At 42.6% G+C, this 23,266-nt stretch overlaps 1 protein-coding gene across 2 annotated transcripts in view; it reads left to right on the forward strand.

Moving 5' to 3' along the window:
* LOC124711292 overlaps nucleotides 1-23,266 on the forward strand; it is a 287,903-nt gene that overhangs the window by 181,581 nt on the left and 83,056 nt on the right. For both annotated transcript variants that reach the window (XM_047241296.1, XM_047241297.1), the window contains one exon: nucleotides 3,164-3,203. The gene's annotated coding sequence lies outside the window, so the exon portion shown is untranslated. The remainder of the gene's footprint in view (nucleotides 1-3,163; nucleotides 3,204-23,266) is intronic.

The following is a 23,266-nucleotide window of genomic DNA, read 5'->3' on the forward strand; positions in this document are numbered from 1 at the left end:
CCACAAAACTGAAATAAGTCTGTAGGGGTACTATTAAAAAGCACTTTGTAAGCAAAGGAACAACCATAGATAATCTCTCTCACAGCCTTTTAGACTCATCTGCAGTTCGTTTCTATAGTGCAAACGAAAAATTAATGCACAAAAAATTTCTGGCGTAGAGAAGGTGTGGATCACAGCATAGAAAGAGGAGGCTTGGCAGGTTATTCTTGAAGAATCAATCTAATAAATTATGCACTAAAAAATTTTTTCACAATTTTACCCTACATCTGGCTTTAAATCTAAACGTTCGAGAATCAGTCCTCGCTCCTCCTATGATTTTTTCTATAACATTTTACTTCTTTCACCTCTGGGAAAAATTTATTAATATTAGAAGTGCCAGGGTACAGCGTGGCTCTCAGAATCCCTCCCCCCCCCCCCCCCTCCACCCCCGAAACTGGGCAAGTGAGTTCAACGTTCGGAGAAAGACAAGCGATTAGGCGCTTCGGTGGAACCACGCCTAGTCAAACCAAAGTTGAGCTTACCTTCGCTTAATTGAAAACACTTAGTATTTACTACGATGTTAAAAATGCAACGCTATACCTCTCAATAATAATACTTGTTAAACTGTTTGTAAAATTTGAAACCATTAGTTAATATGCAAAAAACAGAGAGGACAAAATGAGTACATAGATAGGGCACACGTTAATATCCACAGTGACACTATTCCCATAAATAGCCGAAAAGTTAGTGTGTTAAACATGAGATCGAAGTCTGCCAACACAGCACGATTCCGGCTCCATGTACGCTCTAAAAAGCACCTAATAGGACTCAAAATCTCTATCTGCGGACCAATTTTATGAAAATTTGTGGTATTAAATTTTGCATTTTAACACTTTCGATGAGTTAAGTGCTTCGTTAAAAAGTTACATCGTTGCTTGAAAAAATTGCAACCATTTAACGTGCAGAAATCTACTTCCCCTACTGTGTACCATCACTTACTTTTTGATATGCCTTATGTTTTCATTTTCTGACGTCGACCTTACGTGTGTGGGTGTGCCACATTTTAGTGTTATGTATTCGGGGGTTGCATATTGCCCACATTCACACACATCACTTTGGCTAAGGCCAAAGTGGTGCAAGTGTGTAGGTTAAGGGGCATGCCCCGTCAGGAAGTGTACCATACTTTGGTCAACGTGTCTGAGCCTCAACTTTTCCTGGATGTTCAGGAAGAAGGAGAAAACTTGACGACCCTTGTCAGATGCTTCCCATTCTTTCTGCCATGTCTCAACCTTTCTTTTCTGTAATATGCTCCCCTGTTATCTCATATACCTTATCCAGTCTTCCCCCTTTGAGCCAGTATGCTGCTGCTCTGTCTAATGATTATGTGAATAGGGTATGTTGTAAATACAACCCACAGGACTTCCACGGAAGTGGTTCTAAATGCCCCTGACAACCTGAGCAATACATCTCTTTGTCCACCCCTCAAAATGCAATTCAGGTCGTTCGGATACTTTTGAGCACGGCTGTACATGTTGAATGTTTTTGTATTGCCATTTTTGCTCTATGATAAGATCATATCTAGAATCATTGTACAATGTTAAAATAATTTAAGCAAAGTTCACAAAAAACTCGTGACTGTCAGCGGTCTCTAAAAAACTTGGCCGTCCGTTGTGGTCGAGCTGTTCTAGGTGCTTCAGTCTGGAACCGCGCGACCGCTACGGTCGCAGTTTCGAATCCTTCCTTGGGCATGGGTGTGTGTGACATCCTTAGGTTAGTTAGGTTTAAGTAGTTCTAAGTTCTAGGGGACTGATGATCTAAGATGTTAAGTCTCATAGTGCTCAGATACATTTGAACCATTTTTTGAAAAAAAAATTTTTAGCATACAGTTGCAGTAGAATAGCAGTCATTATGACTTTAAATTGTTTGTGTTCGCTGCGTTTCATAGATATTGTAATTGCCATCTATCGTGTGTACTTATACGTGGTGTTTATGCATAATAACCAAGACTCTTTTGAAATCAACTCTAGAATCATGGCGAGACCCGTGGTTAAAAAATGGCTAGTGCCTCTCAACAAGCGCCCTTCTTATGAAATGATCCTATGTGAGTGGAGTGACCAGTCATTTCTTGATAACAGCGCTGACGGTCAATCAATGAGGTTAAATGTTTCCGGATATCTATCAACCCAGAGCGATTTACAGTGGAATAGACGCATAAATCTAGTTGTGTGAAAGGTAGGCGATACGCTCAGGTGCATAGACACTTACGGACGGATAATCAATTCACGAAAGATGTCGCTAACAAAACTTGGGCACAACTGACGCTTAAATGCTGTTGTCGGCCTGAGTGGCTTCCGGAGTACACATAATATGCACGTACTTGAATTAACGGGTGTGGCATCAACAAAATGAACACTGCATCACGAAAGTGTGCACACGCTTGTACATTACGACAAATTGCCCCTGCAATGGAGTAGAATTCACATCGCAGGGCGCAGTTTCTCGTAAAGGCGCGCTCAGTTCGCTTAAAGTCTCAGTGAAGTACAGGTCACGACCCTCATTGAACGCGAAGACAACAATACAGGTATAGTGTATATATACTTGACTATGACCATGAGTTGAATTCGGCCGATCGCTATATATGATGAAGAAATTTATTTTAAACAACAGATAGTCTAAGCAGATACGTGACCTCTTTTTATGAACGGTACTTTTGAAGGACAAATAAGAGCAGTGTAGGCGTACCGTTCTAGGGGACCATAGGAACCTAATCTTGGTGAAAGATTTTTTATACTTCGTTTTTAATCTATGAACAACACATTGTATGCCCTACAAACTATACATCAGCCCTTTGAATAACGTGTTTTTGTTGTCCACGAAACGAATAAAAAGCTTTTTGGACAATAGTTTATTTCCGATACGAACTTTAATTTTGTCGGACAGAAAAATTTGTAGTTAATATTGTCTTACAATACAAGTTTTGATGAAAAGACTCGGTCTCAGGAAGATGACAATCACCAGTTCCTTTCCTTTTTTGCTTGTAACCACATTTCGCATAGCATAAACACGACTTTTTTAAGCCCTAAAACACAGAATTTGTACTAGATTTTCTTGTGTATTCACTGTTGTTAAGTCAGCTGACACGAAGTCACAGATCAGAATAATTTTTATTTTTCTTCTTTTACAGAGTCTTCAAGGACACGTGACTTCCCTGTAGCTCAACAAAGGTAAACAATATTAAATTATCATATATATCGGGGTGTTACTTTAATTCCACGATTGTGGAACCTATTCAGTGTGATTTAGTAGATTCTTTACTTCCCATTTAGGATAAAAATCAATCAGACGTTAGTTAAGTTATTAAGTAGTTTCGTAGTACTGCTAAACAAGTCGAATAGAGTGTTAAATTGCCATAAGTAAGAGATAAATGAATCTCAATAATTTATTTATTATGCTTCTGTGAAGTGAGAAATATTTGCTTGAGTTTCTTATACTCACTTTTCAAACTCTCATTTTGTATCAGTAGTCTACATACGCAGGATAAACTCACAACAACATCTTGTACTGACTCGAATTTTCTCATAATATCAGGCGTTAAAATGCTTTGAACTGGCGCTAGCATTTGATGCACAGCGGGTGCCAAACAAATGTTTAACAATCGATGAAGAGCTGAAAATGAAGTTTCGTATACATCCTCAGCAATGCAACATACACCGTCAGTCCAGAAAGATTCGAGTATGGATTAATAAAAAAATAGGAAAAGTTTAGATGGTGGTTTCTATATCATCTTCTCCAACTTGACAACAACGCAAGTGCAAAAGATCATACAACCTCGTGAGACTGTCAGGAAAGTCCTTCTTTGGAATGTTCCATACAAGCATCACATTGGTTTGAACGTCGATTTATGTCGTCAGAGCGTAGACCCTTCATGTAATTGTTTATACTTCGTCGCTTCGTGGTAGATTCGTATCGATAACATCCAAAAAAGAAGGGTTCACGTTTGACATTTCAATCAAAGCGAGGAAGGAGTCCAAGCGTCATTGTTTTTGTTCGGGAGTCGAGATGTGCGGGCCGAAATTTGCGCATACTTTTCATTTCTTTAAAACGTTTTGTAGAAGGCTTTGAACTCTTGAATTAGAGATGTCGCTCCATTGCGACCTGTAACGGAACAGTGTTGACACATTACTGCCACAAGTCGACTACTTAACATTTTCTGCTCTCAACTAACTGGTAGAATGCACCTCTGCTGTTTACAGTCGTTACTTCAAGCTGCCACCGTTGTTACTGCGGTGACGTCGCTTATAGGCCAGGAATAAAATTAGCCTCGGAACATTTTGGACGGAGAGTGTATATTAGTTTTGGTATCCCACTTCTACATTGTGCTTTGAGGTCATTTCTAATTCTGCATCTACACTGACGAGCCAAAATATTATGACCACCTGATTAATAGCTTGTTGGTCTATCTTTGGAACGCAATACGTCACCGATTTTTCGTATCATGGATTCGACAGCCCGAGCGGTCTAAGGCGCTGCTGTCATGGACTGTGCGGCTGGTCCCGGCGGAGGTTCGAATCCTCCCTCGGGCGTGGGTCTGTGTGTTTGTCCTTAGGATAATTTAGTTAAGTAGTGTAAAAGCTTAGCTACTAACGACCTCAGCAGTTAAGTCCCATAAGGTTTCACACACATTTGAACAATTTTTGATTCGACAGCTTGTTGCTAGGTTTGTGGAGGTGTGTCGCATCAGATGTTCACGCACAATACATGTAATTTCCTTAAACAACGGGCTGCTGATTTATGTACGCGGTCATGGTGCCTGATAGCGACCCAAATGGGTTCCATTGGATTCACATTAAGCGACTTTCGTGGCCAAGACATCGAACTGAGTACACTATCATGCTCCTCAAACCAGGGTGCAGGTGATCCACAGTTGTCAATGCGACATCGATTAGTGCCACAGATACCATGCAAGCGACTATCGACCCATAGACCTAGTGGAGCAAAAATCTGATTGATCTGACAAGGCGACACATTCCTATTGATCCACGGTTCAATCTCGACATTACCATGCCCACTGCAATCGTAATTGACGATGCCGTTGGGCCAACATGTGAACACGTAGGGATGTTTGCTGGGGAGACCCATGTTTAACAATGAACGACGAACGGTGATCTCCGAAAAGATTATGCGTGCACCAGCATAGTGATCTTTCGGCAGAGATGTCCTCAGACATGAACATTATTGAGCATATCTCGGATGCCTTGCAACGAGCTGTTCAGAAGAGATCTTCACCCCCTTGTACTCTTACGGATTTTGGACAGCCCTGCAGATTCATGGCGTTAATTCCCTCTAGCACTACTTCAGACATTAGTCGAGTCCATGCCACATCTTGTTGTGGCACTTATGCGTGCTCGTGGGGTCCCTACACGATATTAGGCAGGTGTATCAGTTTCTTTGGCTCTTCAGTGTATAATAAAGTGGTGAACCCCCCATTTTAATAAAAACAATTCTTGCATGAAAAAAATTATAAACTTCTTCCATTGTCGTGCCTGTCGACCACAACCTCCCCTCATGGCAGCAGGCGCCAATGGGATCCCCGAGCTTAACATCCCCACTCGAAATTAACAGCGTTGGATACCCTCACTCCGTGAGCCACGTCGTGTTGAGCTCGGATTTAAGACAGATCTTAGGCGCAACATCTGGTAATCAGAAACTGTACGCCTCCGTGTTCTCTCCTCTCCCTTCCAAATGGTGTTGATCGCGACTGTTCCCATCACTAGGGCCGCACCGTGAAAGTTTATATCGAGCACCAACACACTGGTTTGCGTTAACTACCTTGATTGTGACAGGTGGACCCGATGTAATGCTCGCAATGAAATACGTTCACTCTGCTCTGTCCCATAGTGTGGAGGATCGTCATTCAGACTAGACAGTACAATATCTGATGACACCGTGGCCACGCTAAACGCGGAGCTATTCCATTCAGCAAGGTGACAGATGCACTTTCTCCCCTCAATGAGGCAGACTCCTCTGGTTCAATTGCTCGTCTTCGTAATTACAGCGAACGTCGTGACGTAACGAGTCTGCCTGGTGGCAATACAACGCGTACCGTTGCAGCAGCAGTTGTCCGCGCATCGTCCGTGACCGCTTAGGCGTTACAACTGACTGGCTCCTGTGTATGAACCGTGCGTGCGGTGTTACCTCACATGACGTTGCGCGGGTTGCCTGCAAATCGCGCCAGGCGGCGCCAAACGCCGTAGCTCCGTGGCGAAACGCGACCGCGGAAGCAGCCGCGAATATAAATGTGTAACCGGCGCTCTTTATGGCTGCCGTATACGTGCGAACTGGCGTAGGAAACGAGAGCTCGGCAGGAACTCCCGACCGTGCTAAGAGTGCTGCTGGGGAAGGTTGCTCTCTGTCCACTGCTCTGCTCTGTAGTACGATAACTAGAGCACCGACCAGTTTATATCTACATCTACATCTACATGGATACTCGGGAAATAACATTCAGGTGCCTGGCAGAGGGTTCATCGAACCACCTTCACAATTCTCTATTATTCCAATCTCGTATAGCGTGCGGAAAGAATGAACACCTATATCTTTCCGTACGAGCTCTGATTTTCCTTATTTTATCTCGGTGATCGTTCCTCCCTATGTAGGTCGGTGCCAACAAAATATTTTTGCATTCGGAGGAGAAGGTTGGTGAATGGAATTTCGTGAGAAGATTCCGTCGCAACGAAAAACGCCTTTCTTTTTCAGCCCAAATCCTGTATCATTTCTGTGACACTCTCTCCCATATTTCGCGATAATACAAAACGTGCTGCCTTTCTTTTAACTTTCTCGATGTACTCCATCAGTCCTATCTGGTAAGGATCCCACACCGCGCAACAGTATTCCAAAAGTGGACGGACAAGCGTATTGTAGGCAGTCTCCTTAGTAGGTCTGTTACATTTTCTAAGTGCCCTGCCAATAAAACGCAGTCTTTGGTTAGCCTTCCCCACAACATTTTCTGTGTGTACCTTCCAATTTAAATTGTTCGTAATTGTAATACCTAACTATTTAGCTGAATTTAGGGCTTTTAGATTAGACTGATCTATCGTGTAACTGAAGTTTAACGCGTTCCTTTTAGCACTCATGTGGATGACGTCACACTTTTCGTTATTTAGGGTCAATTGCCACTTTTCGGACCATTCAGATATCTTTTCTAAATCATTTTGCAGTTTGTTTTGATTTTCTGATGATTTTATTAGTCGATAAACGACAGCGTCATCTGCAAACATCAGAAGACGGCTGCTCAGATTGTCTCCAAAATCGTTTATATAGATAAGGAACAGCAAAGGGCCTATAACACTAACTTGGGGAACGCCAGAAATCACTTCTGTTTTACTCGATGATTTTCTGTCAGTTACTACGAACTGTGACCTTTCTGACAAGAAATCACAAATCCAGTCACATAACTGAGACGATATTCCATAAGCACGCAATTTCACTACAAGCCGCTTGTGTGGTACAGTGTCAAAAGCCTTCCGGAAATCCAGAAATACGGAATGAATCTGAAATCCCTTGTCAATAGCACTCAACACTTCATGTGTTTCACAGGAACGATGCTTTCTAAACCCATGTTGACTGTGTGTCAATAGACCGTTTTCTTCGAGGTAATTCATAATGTTCGAACACAATATATGTTCTAGAATCCTGATGCATATCTACGTTAACGATATGGGCCTTTAATTTAGTGGATTATTCCTGCTACATGTCCTGTAATCTAGGGTACGAATTCTATTCATTACAGAATTCTCTAGCACTTCAAGAAATAATTGTGTGTGGCTCCGCTGAACCTTTTAGTATTGCCGAACGCAATGTGAAACATCGTTTAAGAGGGGCGTTCAATAAGTAATGCAGCACTTTTCTTACCGATCAGTTTCTGTTGAAAAAATGCGGAATTTGTTGTGCGACATCGTGGAATACTCCCGATTAAGCCTCTCTAGTTTCATGAAGTTCAAATAGGTGGCGGAGCTATACGCAGCCTGCAAAATGGCGCCTGTAACGGAGGTGCATTCCAAGCAGCTCTACAAGGTCGCGCAAACATGTCCGATCCACCGCGTACTGGCCGGCCGCCCACAGCTGTGATTTTCGCAATGCCAGAACGCGCGGACGCTCTGATTCGAGGTGATCGACGGATCAGAATCAAATAGCTCGTTGTTCAATTGGATGTCCCTGTTGGTACAAGGGGCGTTTGAAAAGACCGTGCAAAGTCCGAGAGATGGCACCACCGGCGCCTATCGAGGTAATGTTTAGTTATAGCATCTTTGGAAAGAACGCACATCGAGCTTCAGCCATATTGGTCTATTTCTTTGTGTTTGGCATTCGTGTGAATCAAGGGAGTCGAGTGATTGTCGAAAAATGGACGAAAAAGAATATCGTGTGGTGAATAAACATTATTTTATGAAAGGCAAAACGCCTCAGAAGACTAAAGAGAAGCTTAGTAAACATTACGGTGACCCTGCACCTTAGATTAGAACAGTTTATAAGTGGTTTCAAAATTTTCGGAGTGGCCATATGGGCACAAGTAATGCTGAACGTTCTGAACGCCCTTTGGGGTTACGACTTCAGAAATCATTGTTAAAATCCGTGATTGGGTGATGGATGACAGAAGAGTTAAGGTGCGTGAGACTGCTAGTACTTTGGGCATTTCGAATGAACGGGTACATAATATTTTGCATAAACATTTGGACATGAGAAAGCTATCCGTAAATTCTCACGCTTGGCCAAAAACAGAATCGTGTGAAGTGTTGCAAGGATGATTTGCAGCTGTTCAGGAAGAATCCGCAGGACTTTAAGCAAAAAAATGTTCAAATGTGTGTGAAATCTTATGGGACTTAACTGCTAAGGTCATCAGTCCCTAAGCTTACACACTACTTAACCTAAATTATCCTAAGAACAAACACACACACCCATGCCCGAGGGAAGACTCGAACCTCCTCCGGGACCAGCCGCACAGTCCACTGCAGCCCCCAGACCGCTCGGCTAATCCCGCGCGGCGGACTTTAAGCGCCGGCCGAAGTGGCCGTGCGGTTAAAGGCGCTGCCGTCTGGAACCGCAAGACCGCTACGGTCGCAGGTTCGAATCCTGCCTCGGGTATGGATGTTTGTGATGTCCTTAGGTTAGTTAGGTTTAACTAGTTCTAAGTTTTAGGGGACTAATGACCTCAGCAGTTGAGTTCCATAGTGCTCAGAGCCATTTGAACCATTTGACTTTAAGCGTCGTTTCGTTACTATGGATGAAACATGGATACATTACTCTACTCCTGAGACCTAACAACAATCTAAACAATTGGTTACCAAGGGATGATCTGCGCCAAGAAAGGCGAAGACCATTCCTTCGGCCGGAGAGGTTATGGCGATTATCTTTTGAGATTCGCAAGGGATAATCCTATAAGGATAAAACTATTACAGGTGCATATAATTCATCGTTTTTGGACCGTTTGAAAACCAAGCTGCAAGAAAAACGCCGGCGATTGGACAGCAAAAAAGTCCTCTTCCATCACGACAAAGCACCAGCACACACCTCACCAGTTGTGGTCGCAAAATTAATGGAAATAGGATTCCAACGCGCTTCACATCCCCACTATTCTCCATACTTGGCTCCCTCGGACTACTATTTGTTTCCCAATTTGAAGAAATGGCTGGCGGGACAAAAATTTTATTCAAACGAGGAGGTGATTGCAGCAACTAATAGCTATTTTGCAGACTTGGACAATTTCTATTATTCAGAAGGGATGAACAAATTAGAACAGCGCTGGACGAAGTGTATAAGTCTAAAAGGAGATTATGTCGAAAAATAAAAAAGGTTTACCACGAACACGTAAGTAGTTTTTAGTTTTGCACGGACTTTTTAAACGCCCCTCGTAGTGCTGACACATTCAAGCACCAGTTGGGGTACTCAACGGTGTGTTCAGCTGGGTTGCTCGCCGCTAACAAAGACCATTAAGTTCAACGAAAACCATGTTGCAGAATTGCTTGCGCATTACGAGGCTGATCATGACAATTTTCTGTCGGACATCGTCACAGGTGGTGAAACATGGGTTCGTCACTTCGAACCGCAATCCATGGAGTGGCGCCATTCATCCCTCTTCCGAAGAAAAAGTTCAAAGCCGTACCGTCTGCCTATAAAGTAATGGCGACGATCTTCCGGGACTCCTAAGGTGTTATTCTATTTGATGTCCTCCCTCATGGTGCAACGATCAACTCTAAAGTGTAAGGTGCGACCCTCAGGAAATTGAAGAAACGACTCCAGACTGGTCGTAGCCAAAAAATACGAACGAACTTCTCCGTCTCCATGGCAACGGAAGACCTAACAGAACTCTGCGCTCCCGGGAGGAGGTCACGAAACTTCATTCGACTGTTCTTGTTCATCCACACTTCAGCCCGGATCTCGCACCTTCCGACTTCCAGCTGTCTGGCCCAATAAAGGATGCAATCCGCGGGCAGCAGTACGTGGATGATGGAGAGCTTATCGATTTAGCAAGACACTGGCCCCGCCGTCAAATAGTAGAGTGGTACAATGCCGGAATACAGGCCCTCCCAATAACATGGCATAAGGCCGTCCCGGATTTGGAGCCCAATAGCGCCTTCGATGTTTTCCAACGAGTTCATCTGAGGTATGTTTTATGGCCAAGACATCAAAGTTAGCCTATTGTCATATCCCTAAAACATTTTTGCACGATTTTGGCTTTGTGACTCCGACAGTTGTCCTGCTTATAGATGCCATCACCGTTAGGGAAGACCTCAAGCATGAAGGGATGCTTGAGGTCCACCCATGTAGTCCACAGCTGTAACGCCGCCTTAGATTATTGCCACAGGTGCCGCAGAAGTCCGGATGAATGTCTTCCAGACCATGATATTGCCTATTCCGACTTGCGACCGTGGCACGGTGCGTGTTTCGAGCAACCGTTTGCCAGAATGACGGTGTGTCCGGGCACGAACCTCGAATTGCTATAACCTGTAACCACGTCTACTAGAATGAACGGAAATATTACACGTAGATATGCTGTGAGTCGCGGCTAACTACCTCATAGACAAGCTTATAGCAACTCCACGCACTCATATGCTATTAATCAAGTTTTTTATGTTATATTGCCTTATTATTATTGCTATCATTATTATTAATACTATTAATTAAATAAATACACTACTGGCCATTAAAATTGCTACACCACGGTGACGTGCTACAGACGCGAAATTTAACCGACAGGAAGAAGATGCTGTGATATGCAAATGATTAGCTTTTAAGAGCATTCACACAAGGTTGGCGCCGGTGGCGACACCTACAACGTGCTGACATGAGGAAAGTTTCCAACCGATTTCTCATACACAAACAGCAATTCACCGGCGTTGCCTGGTGAAACGTTGTTGTGATGCCTCGTGTAAGGAGGAGAAATGCGTACCATTACGCTTCCGACTTTGATAGAGGTCGGATTGTAGCCTATCGCGATTGCGGTTTATCGTATCGCGACATTGCTGCTCGCGTTGGTCGAGATCTAACGAATTTTAGCAGAATATGGAATCAGTGGGTTAAGGAGGGCAATACGGAACGCCGTGCTGGATCCCAACGGCCTCGTATCACTAGCAGTCGAGATGACAGGCATCTTATCCGCATGGCTGTAACGGATCGTGCAGCCACGCCTCGATCCCTGAGTCAACAGATGGGGACGTTTGCAAGACAACAACCACCTGCATGAACAGTTCGACGACGTTTGCAGCAGCATGGACTATCAGTTCGGAGACCATGGCTGCGGTTACCCTTGACGCTGCATCACACACAGGAGTGCGTGCGATGGTGAACTCAACGACGAACCTGGGTGCACGAATGGCAAAACTTCATTTTTTCTGATGAATCCAGTTTCTGTTTACAGCATCATGATGTTCGCTCCCGTGTTTGGCGACATCGCGGTGAACGCACATTGGAAGCGTGTATTCGTCATCGCCATACTGGCGTATCACCCGGCGTGATGGTATGGGGTGCCATTGGTTACACGTCTCAGTAACCTCTCGTTCGCATTGACGGCGCTTTGAACAGTGAACGTTACATTTCAGATGTGTTACGACCCGTGGCTCTACCCTTCATTCGATCCCTGCGAAACCCTACATTTCAGCAGGATAATGCACGACCGCATGTTGCAGGTCCTGTACGGGCCTTTCTGGATACAGAGAATGTTCAACTGCTGCCCTGGCCAGTACATTCTCCAGATCTGTCACCAATTGAAAAAGTCTGGTCAATGGTGGCCGAGCAACTGGCTGGTCAAAATACGTGTCACCACTCTTTATGAACTGTGATGTGGTGTTAAAGCTGCATGGGCAGCTGTACATGTACACGCATCCAAGCTCTGTTTGACTCAATACTCAGGCGTATTCAAGGCCTTTATTACGGCCAGAGGTGGTTGTTCTGGATACTGATTTCTCAGGATCTGTGCACCCAAATTGCGTGAATATGTAATCACATGTCAGCGCTATCATAATATATTTGCCCAATGAATACCCGTTTATCATCTGCATTTCTTCTTGGTGTAGCAATTTTAATGGCCAGTAGTGTATAAAAATAAATTTTTCCATATTTAATTGTTTTTGTCTGAATGAAACTGTTTAAAATTCTCGAATTCAACACATCAAATGCGTTGTTCATAACTTTTTCAGCCTCACCAACGTAACGGAACGTGGTAAAATTATGACAGACGACTTGTCTCAGCTCTGATGTTTTCCTTACGTTTTGCCTTTCCGTACCAGAATCTAGTAAATGGCTCATGGTCACTTAATGGGCACATTGTAAATCTACTTAGGTACTTCGAAGTTCAATTGACCTAACGCGAGCAAACTACCAGATTTAAGTCTATAACCACCGTCAACCAGATGATTGTTTAACAGATTTAAGGCACCAGGCACAACGTAAAAAAAGACACACACACTTTTCTGTTTGGGTCTGATGGATTTTCGAAACCTGAATCGTGATACGTAACCCTTAGATTCAGTGTAAGTGTTCTGTTTGAAGGCGCCATACACTTAAAATTCATCATTTCCTATTAATCGAATCATGGCGGTCAGCAAGACCTTAGGATCACTCAGGTAAAAGTTATAATAAAGAGGCTGTCTCCGCTTTCCTACTCAACTTCTGATGACCATAAACTGAACATTATTGTCGAATTCTCAAACAGTCTCCTCTACCTGGCTCAAACATAACTCAGTGCTAAGCTAAGAATTACGTCTTTTTCAAATTTATTTCGTGTCTTTGATTGTGTTTTCATGATATTAAGGCTTAAATCAACAGACCTGAAAGAATGCTAAACCGCCTGGCTCCTCTTTTAATAATGACTGCACTAGGAAGAGGATATTTCAGTTCATTACGGTCAAAGCATAACGTTTTAAGAGATACACACTGTAAATTTGGTACCGAGCGAGGTGGTGCAGTGAGTTCGCGTTCAGGAGGACGACGGTTCAAATTCGCGTCCGGCCATCCTGATTTAGATTTTCCGTGATTTTCTCAACTCGCTTCAGGAAAATGCCGGGATGGTTCCTTTGCAAGTGCATGGTCGACTTCCTTCCCCATCCTTCCCTAATCCGATAGAACCGATGACCACGATGTTTGTTCCCCTCCCCCAATCAACCAACCAACCAACGTAATGTTGCTCCCCTTGCAGTATCTTCAGATGACCAATTACCATAATGCCCTTTCATAACAACACCAAAAGAACCCTCAATCACTTGAAAATGTTTTAAGTAACTCAGCATTACACTGAGAGAGACGAGCCTCCAAATCGGTATTCTTTTGTCTAAGTTCTTTCATTTCTTTTTCCATAATTTGTACTTGTTGGCACAAACGTGCTCTGTCCCACTTACAGGTTTTTGTTTGTGTTCTAAGTAATGGTGTCTCTGTTAACAGTCTCTTCATTTATTAATGGTATATTTTCTTTTCCGAGAACTCGTTATATCAGAAAACATCTATGTTGTGCATCTATAAATTCTTTTTAAATCTCCCACTGTCATTACTGTTATTATTGTCATTATTATTATTATTATTATTATTATTATTATTATTATTATTACAACTATCACTATTCATGGTAGCAGCATCGGTACAAGTACTGCCAGTATTAGCTTTACTAATTCCCACTAAAATTTACTCACTCAAATAACACGCAAATAACACATTGGACCATTACTTCACGCTCCTGTTTTTATGATGCAGTGTATATATCTCAGCATATTTGCCTACGCCAACGTTTGATGTAATTGTCCTACTACAATAACCTTCCTGACCCAAAGCTACAATTGCAGCACGTATTTCAACTGCAATCTCCTGCTTCCGACCCATTAAAAGGTAGTATGGTATGAATCTGATCAAGTTTGCCAGTGCACACTAATGCGAACTGACTACTACACAGACAGCTGAAGGAATGAGACCTATTTGAATAGAACCGTCGTAGGTAAATGCACATCAGTGTTGTGGATATTCATCAGCGTCAAAAATGTTCAAATGTGTGTGAAATCTTATGGAACTTAACTGCTAAGGTCATCAGTCCCTAAGCTTACACACTACTTAACCTAACTTATCCTAGGGACAAACACACACACCCATGCCCGAGGGAGGACTCGAACCTCCGCCGGGATTCATGAGCGTCCCTCTATGCGATCAACCAGTCAAATACACAATAGAGGCGCTTAGTCTTTACATATCTGTACTTCTTTTGTTATCAGAAAGGGGATATAATAGAATCTTAAAAAATAAATCCCTGTTTTGACCACAAAACCAGCGGTGGACAGTGGACATTATATTTTGTCTCGTCAGTGTTGGATGGGTTTGTTTGGTTGTCAGATTGTTCACGGGAAACTGTACCGGCTTCTTGTCGCGGCTGCGGTTTCGGCGCCGTTCGAAATGTGTACCCCAGTGTTATGTCTGTCACTTCCTAGTAAAGCCGTTATCTAGCTGCAGAATGGGTCACCTCCAATACACAGTACAAAGTAAATATGGATCCAGTCCACCCCTCCCCCTTTCCTATCCTACATAACTTAAGCACAACAGTAGTTTGCTATTGGTCTGTGGTAAAAGAAAACCCGAAAATCTTGCTGAGGCTACATTCACTTTTACACGACAAAGTGTTTTCACTGGACTCTGTTGAACTCGGCCATGTTGTACCTCTATATTTCATGCATGGATTCAAATGCATCACTCGGAAAGAATAAACAACATTTTATACGCTGTAAGAAAGGAAAAAAATGAGTGATCTCAAAAGTGAAATGATGTCCAGAATATGGAAGCTCCGCAAGCTGCATGGGACACTACACAATACGACATGATGCAGCAGTAGGGTTACGAATTCTGCAATCCAACTGCACATTAATGTGTCAAACTGGGGATGCGAGGATCATGATCATCTACGTTCGTTTCTGGGCTGCTAACACTCTGTTCTACAGGCCAATTTGAGGGTTTTTTGGATGGTTTCCCACATGCATCTTGTCGAATGCTTGCCTTAGTTTGCACCCAAATGTCTATGTCGTAAGTTTTTTTAGGCACAAACAATGTACTATAGTTGGTATCAAACATGAATAAGTGTTTCTAAATTTTATTTCCTCTTTCTTCAGTGTTCCTTAACTGAGGATGTAACGGCGGTCGGATGGTCCCGATGGGCCACTTGTGGTCTGAAGACGGAGTGCTTTTGCTTTCTTCAGTGTTAGGATTACTAATCAGTTGCATATAAATACAGAGAACTGCTACCTGTCACAAAAAAAAAAAAAAAAAAAAAAAAAAAAATTGTTCAAATGGCTCTGAGCACTATGGGACTTAACATCTGAGGTCATCAGTCCCCTAGAACTTAGAACTACTTAAACCTAACTAACCTAAGGACATCACACACATCCGTGCCCGAGGCAGGATTCGAACCTGCGACCGTAGCGGTCACGCGGTTCCAAACTGAAGCGCTTAGAACCGAACCAGTCATATTTTGAAATATTTGTTTATTCCGACAACCTAGTTTTCGAGCCTTTTCTCGCTCATCTTCCGATGAAACACATGAAGTCTAATCGCTATTTTCGCATCATGGTGCTGGGCACTGGTTCTGCATAAGAGACTGGAGAGAAAAGAACTTTAATGACTCGCCGTGAATGATAGTTATATGGCGCGTTGTGTCGAAAAACAAATTCTTTTACTTCCTGTCTCTTTTGTTTATTTAGTTTACAGATAAAAAACTAGCTCATACTCACAGAACAACAACTCTCACGACTTGGATTTCTGCAGAATTTCGTTAGCGAGCAGCAGTAAAGGATGCACGGTTTTTCCGCTCGGCTTAGCTCATAGGATCGTCAGTAGAAACGGCAAAAGAGAGTGACGGAAAGTTGTAGCCTATCGGAATAACCACGCTTTCAGAGAGCTAGAGAAACCTCGCATCTTGAGTCTTAGCTTTTCATTCAGCGCTATGGCTGTTACAAACCGTTTGCCTTCGTTGGTGACTATGAGTAATGTACATGTCACGAGACTCGAAATGCCCATTTGATAATCTTACATATGATTCGTTGTTTGCTTCTTGTTCTTCCGCATGCAGTACTCGCTCGACTCGATCCAAGTGATCAGTTTTCGTTTTAATTTAGATTATTCGAGTGGGCCGAGTTAAGAGAAAGTAGCAGTATTGAATACATTTCATTAACAGCATTCGTCTCGTTTCGTGACTGTTCGTGCACCCATCGGGTCGAGTCACCAAGTTTCGTGGTCTAATAAGTTTCTCTCTGATACGTTTCTCTTGTATTCATTCTCTCCATGAGCATCCTCTAAACATAAAGGACTTACTGTAAATCAATGTATGTTTTGTTAATATTTGCAGCCATTGTTCATCAGTTAAAAGTTCAGTATTGAATGTAAGAATAAATGCTATTTGTCTTTTGCTCCTGATTTCTATTTTTATTTTTAACCAAACATGTTTCATGTAAGCGTTTTAGGAAACTTCAGTGGCCTACAACAGGAACCTCTATAACAATGATTATTTGCTTAATTATAAAAATTTTAGTATGAGATGCCTAGTGTTTCATTATAGAACCGTAGGTTAACTGAGGAGTTATGCTATTCAATAGCAGAATATTTAGACTGAACAATAACTTAGTCTCCTATACGTATTTTGTGAATGTTGGATTGGCAAACTTGTCCAGGAAATAAAACGAAAAAGTTACCTATTCCTATCTTCTGCCTGCAAGAAGAAGCATTTCCCTTGGCTCGCAGCCGGCCGTAGTGGCCGTGCGGTTCTAGGCGTTACAGTCTGGAACCGTGTGACCGCTACGGTCGCAGGTTCGAATCCTGCCTCAGGCATGGATGTGTGTGATATCCTTAGGTTAGTTAGGTTTAAGTAGTTCTAAGTTCTATGGGACTGATGACCACAGCAGTTAAGTCCCATAGTGCTCAGAGCCATTTTGAACCTTGGCTCGCGACTGTATTAAAGCGCAGTCGTCTTAGTGCCATTTCTAGATAGGCTCATCTGGTTCAAGTATCGTAATAAAAAACAATTACTGCATAACAGACTATCGCCAAAGTGGTTTAAGTCTGTTCGGTTCACATAATTGCACGACTCATCCACATTCGACATTGGAGTTCTTGCTGCCACTTCACCACGGTATTGAAGGGAGTCGTAGGGCGACGAGTGACTGCTGAAACAAATATGCTGTTTAATTGGAGGCTTCCGATTTTTAACAATTTATGTCGTCTGAAGTCTGGATCTAATTCGTTTCAGCCACTGTAGTATGAGCTAGGGCGGGGGATGTTCCCAGAATGAGATTTTCACACTGCAGCGGAGTGTGCGCTGATATGAAATTTCCTGTGTTCCGCACCGAGACTCGAACTCGGGGCCTTTCCCGTTCGCGGGGAAGTGCTCTACCAACTAATGATATTTCTTCGCTCAAATAAAAAAAAAACTAAGTAACATTATAGCCCTATTATTTTATTTCGGATTAGTAACTTAATATTTCATAAAAGTGCACAAGGAACAAATAAAATTTGTTCTTTATTATTCACCATACTATAAACAATGCACTGCAGCAGTCATAAACAGTACCAAATAGCTATTGTTTTACTTTCAAGTTTTTAGAGTTTGTACTAATTGTAATTTATTCACTAACATGTTACATTTAATTAGTTAGCTCAATATTTTATATACGAGTAAATACAGTTCTTATAAGGAATATCTTTCAGTAATGATCCGGTTTTAAAACCCACTGACAAGATTATAAAATTTGCTAAATCTGCCTAGAAAAACTGTAGAAAGGAAGTTTTACTTGGGGGAGGGGGTTGTCGAAGATTTGGCGGTTCAGTCAAGGGCGCTCGCTACGGCTCTGATCCAGTTAGAAATGTTAGTGGTAAGAAAAGCATTAGCGTTAGCCATTTAAAACCCTTCTATATGCACGCTTCTATTTCACCCACTGTTAACAATGCTTTGACACATAGCGTACTTGCAATCTTCTCTCCCCTCCTACGCCACTGCACCCTAAATCAGCTGTAACGCTAGTCTTCCATCAACAAACACCTGTGCGTTCACTGCTCAGGCGTAACGGAACGCTAGTCACGCGTTATGCATAACGACGATCAGTAGCGGAAGTAACGTGAGAAGAATAGTTAGTAACATGTAAGTTGCCCGATAGTACCGGATACATACGGTTCACCGTGAAGCGATTATTTTTATAACCATACTTAAACGCGAGTGTTCATTGCACCGAACTTACCCCACAAAGCTTTCGTCGGTCAGGAGTCTGCATTTTTAGGGAGAAACGAATGTTGTTTTATAAACTGAGCTTGTTAAAACAAACCGCCTTTGTAATCACTGCTTTTCCCCACCAGAATGCAGAAGGTGGAGGGGTGGGGGGGGGGACTGCAGTTTAAATTGTTAAGCGTGGAACTTGGTCAATACCTCTGCTAACAGTCACTTTACGTTCACGCTTATATTTTATTTCATTTTTTAGTACGTGAAACCCGTTTCAAGTCTGAACTTAGCATACGAGAACTATCCATAGTCAATTAAATTATGCCTCCGATAAAATTTACGAAGTAGATTAGATTAGACGTGCTTTTAGTTCCATGGATGGATAGTGAGCAAATCCTGAACTATGTAGAACATGTTACGAAACAAGAAAACATAACATATATTTACAAAAAAAGATATAGTAATGCGTAATGTATTTTCATCAGAGCGGAAGTGAAATGGTTCTCATGGGCGTGAAATAGTTTTTCGTAGTTTTTGCACAAAATAAATAATATACACAAATACTTTTGGAAACTTGTGTCTATTAACATTGTAATAGCTGTATTGAATGTCCATTTTACACATACTAAAAATATCAACATGCTTTAGTGTGGCTGCGTAAAAAAGCAATTACAGATCACAAAATCAAACTCTCATCACGTTTTCTTTACCCAGTGGTGAATAACTAAAGAAAAAGTGGCAGGGAAAAATTCGCAAAGACCTTCCAGAATCAAAGAAGCCTGTAAGATGCATAAAACTTGTTATTGGAGAATGCATAATAAAAACAGAACAGTTTGTTCTTTATGTGAAATGTTATTCAAAATAAGAACCACGTACAGTACTATCAATTTTTCCAAGTTTGCCACAATACTTGACACTGGTTGGATCTTCGTGCGGGACGTTATGTAATGATTTTAAAAAAAGTTGTGGAAAGAAGCTTGGAAGACTATATGTTGTGTTGAGATCAGATTGCTATTAACAGTTTTGGAGACGTACGTAAATATTTTTCCGTTGCGATAAACATAAACGAGGAATATTGGCGGTATACTGATTAGAGATCGATATCTGCTTGCCTATTAGGTGTAGGTCTACAGTACGTCACAATCGGCAATGTTTCGTAAACTGGGTTATAAGTAAAGATAATTCAAGATAATTCAGTGTCAGTGTGTTGTGCATAGCCAACTTAAGACGATTCATAGAGTGAAACGCACGTATATATCAAACCTAAAAACCTTTACAAACGAGAAGCGCAACGAGTAGTCACTAAAATGGTGAAAAACGTACGCAATATGACACAAAATAAAGCTCCAATACGGTTCATAGAATATTCGTGTGACAAGACTATTTCACAAAACTGGAACGTATCTATAACTCTTCTACATCACAAGAAAGGAGACAGGCAAGACGTAAAAAAATACTCCACCGTATACAAGAGGGTTGGAACGTAAAAAGTGGCAACTATCTATTCACAACCGATACAAAAGAGTTACATGTTTGCACCTGTTACTGTCCTTCAAAGCGTTGTGTAGAACCCGTTGCCAGCGATGTGGAAGGCGTAGTTCACCGTTAGCAGAGCCTGTTCTGTTGATGGTGCAAATGGAGCGGTCTACGGCCTGAAGCGAATGCCACGAAGTGGTTCCTTCATCTTCGGAATCAAATCAAAGTCACAAGGACTTAAGTCCGGGGAGTATGGTGGACGGTACAGTACTTCCCAGTCCCATCGACCGAACAGAGCAGCCACAGCTTGCGCTAATGCGCCCGCGCATTGTCGTGCAAAATGATGGGTGGGTTGCGCAGAAAGTGTCGCCGCCTCTTTCGCAAAGCTGGTCGCAAATGATGCTTAAAAAAAAAAAACATGTTAATGGATCATAAACTTAATCAGCTTCGTTTTGCCGCTGACAATACACTTTCCGCCTTTAAGTAGATAAAGTTCAACAACGAATATAAGAAAACGAGATATCCACCCGCCCCCCCCCCCCCCTCCGTTTCCTCTGCCCCATCCGTGATTGATACCTCGATGCAAACTCCAGTGTGTAGAACAGCTTCAAACGTCAGGTTACTTTACAAATGAGTTAAATATTTGACGTTAAGCACGTAAAACATTTGTGATTAAAGACGCATCTCAATGTTTACGGCGTTATATCTCGTGAACTGGTGAACTGTGTGTGGTACATTGATATAATTTTGTAGGTACACTCAGTGGTATATGTTGGTACTTTCTGAAAAACATCTTGCGAATAGAGTTAGTGAGAAAGAAGTAATCAATTAAAGCATCTTGTCTGATACTGAAGTTTTACTGCTTTCATTTTCATTATCTTTTCATTATCTTGTGGGAGTTTGGGGAGGAGGGAGACGATGTTAGCGAAAAAAAAAAAAGATATGAAACTATGTGTTAAGTTTGTTGGAAGTCGCTAAATACTTTCATACTCAAATAAATATAGTATGGGTAATTTGCGCACCTTGTGTTATGCTGCTTCAAGACATATCCACAGTTTGTAACTTTGATACCTATTGGGTTAAATCTTTAACGCAAAAGTATACATTTTAATACCCATTTTTATGACAGTGTTCTATGTATCTGTTCTATGTATCTGATGGTAGTTTCACCACAATTTGCTGCCTATCCCGTTTTACTAGTCTGGCCAGCCTACGACATCCGACATCTGAAATGGGTGGTCGCCCAACTCCACGACGTCTTGGTTTCGTCTCGTACTCAAGACACTCACCAAATCACTCCTCGAATACAAGAAAAATCGTACAGTTCCCGAAAAGCCCGTTCCGAGCCTCTAGGCCATCACAAACTGCCCTCAGTCAATCTCAGAGAGAACGTGCACCTTCCCCAGTCTACATACGAACAACACGCTTACACACATGAACCGCGTGTGTGTGTGTCTAACTAGGAGACATTCCGCACTGGGTAACGCTGCTATCGCCTGGACAGGTTTATATCGACAGTATGTCCGTGGTCACAATGTTCTGGCTAATCAGTGAATGACTGTTATGGAAATGAAATAGAGCTACGCAGCCAATATAGCCAGCTGAATGGATGGTAGATGGACCACAGAAGCTGTCTGCGGGATTCCAAGAAATAGAAAATGGCCTGGATGATGAATTAATGCATGGTAGATGAGTGTTGCTGAAGACCATAATGCACGGAAAAGCCTAGATGAATTTTTATTCAGTAGATAGCTGATGATGACGACGCTCCGCAAGATATAGCTCCTAGCCTACATAGAGTGTCGAACTGCCTTCGACTCAGGCACAACACTGTTAAAAGTCAACCCCCAGAGAGGACTCACATGACTAGGACTATGTTAGGTATCTGCCTTACGTCACACAAAAGTTCCTAAGTGGACAGCCATCCGCCAAACGTGAATATAAGCAGACAAACGGCTCCATTCAACAGGGTAATACATCAAAACAATCATTGAATAATCGTTATACAGGATGAGGAGTCACCTACTATCGCCGCTAAAAAGAGTTATTACATGGTGTAGTAAATGACAATCGCCTTTGTTCGACGTCAACGAGCAAACGGTAGGTAGCACCACTAGCGGTGGGGGGCATATAAAGCGTGTTAGGGTGACGAGGTGACCACTACAGTCGTTGTTGTAGTGCGGAAATGGAGCGATTTATTTCACGTCGAAAAGGGCACGATCATTGGCTTTTGGGTCAAGGGTGGAAGCATTTCCGTAACGGCTAAGGTGTAAACTCTTAGCGTGGCGCTGTAGTTACAGTTCATCGTACATTGCAAAATGACACCATCCAAAACCAGTGCTGAGGCAGCTGTGGTGGACAACGGGTCATAGATGACACGGGTGAACGATGGTTGCTGAGATGTGTACGGGCGAATAGACGAGCAACTGCTGAGCAGAGCCTCCACAGCAGCCGCCTGGTTCATGCACCCACGCTGGCTGCTGTTCACCGACAACGAAGGCTGGAATTTGGACGCCAGTACTGCTATTAAATGTCAACTGAGTGGCCACAAGTGGCCTTTTCGGATGAATCCCGTTTTATGGTTCGTCGGGCGGATGGCTGTTGGTGTGTAAGGCGCGAAACGTCTGAAAGCACACACTCTCCAGCATCGGAGGGAAATATTTTAATGGCTTTCCCTGAGTAATCTCTTCATTCTGGAAGCCAAACGGATAAACACAAGTATGCATCTATCATTGGGGACCATGTCCACCCTGCATGCAGTTTATTTCCCCTCGGTGCGATGACACCTACTAGCAGGGCAATCCAATGTGTCACATAGCTCGCAGTGTACATGCTTGGTTCACAGAGCATCAGGATGAGTTTGCCATACTCCACTGGCCACCAAACTCTCTGGATTTAAACACAGTCGATATTCTGTGCGACCACCTCGATCGGTTTGTATGCGCCATGGACCGTCAACCGAGAAACCTACCGCGGCTGGTCATGCCAGTGAAAGCATCATTGCTCCACATCCCTGTCGGTATCTCCCAGAACCTGATTGACTCTCTTCCTACATGTCCCCCAGTAGCCCGCGTTGCAAAATGTGTTTATTCA

This window comes from Schistocerca piceifrons, chromosome 8, assembly GCF_021461385.2.
Source record: "Schistocerca piceifrons isolate TAMUIC-IGC-003096 chromosome 8, iqSchPice1.1, whole genome shotgun sequence".
Classification (NCBI taxonomy): Eukaryota; Metazoa; Arthropoda; class Insecta; order Orthoptera; family Acrididae; genus Schistocerca; species Schistocerca piceifrons.